Raw genomic sequence first — 527 nt, 5'->3', positions numbered from 1 at the left:
ATTAGAAATCACTGAGACTGAAATTTTCTCTCCTCACATGACTAAGAATGTTTATCCTGAAATCAGATAGCATCTGTTCCTATCCCTCTTTAGGTCATGCAAAAAATATGTGATGGATTCTGATTATAAGGGCCAATTAACCATGTGCCAAGCACACAGCAAGCCAGCCAGCTTTGGAAACCCAACCTTGACCTAGTTTATAGTAGCAAAGGAACAGAACCTTTCACAAAGTCTTTTTAAAGTAATTAACAATCACTGTCAAGATGTGATACTGCTTTACTGAAAGACTGCTTCTGGGGATAAGTAACGTAGCTAAACCCAAGAGGACACCTTTATAAAATAAGTTTCCAGAAAAGAAAAAAAAAAAAGCACATATATCTTTGTATCTTTGCAGTAAAAGTCCTCTGCCTCTGAGTCTCAGCTTACTTCTCATTGGTAAATAGTGGAAGCCTTTGCCCACAGGTTGTGCTGTTTGCATTCAGATATTCATTGCTGCATTTCTGTGTGCTGCTGCTAAGTCACTTCAG

This window comes from Bison bison, unplaced genomic scaffold (genome assembly GCF_000754665.1).
Source record: "Bison bison bison isolate TAMUID 2011002044 unplaced genomic scaffold, Bison_UMD1.0 scf7180017864527, whole genome shotgun sequence".
Classification (NCBI taxonomy): domain Eukaryota; kingdom Metazoa; phylum Chordata; class Mammalia; order Artiodactyla; family Bovidae; genus Bison; species Bison bison.
Note: the sequence above shows the minus strand (reverse complement) of the source record.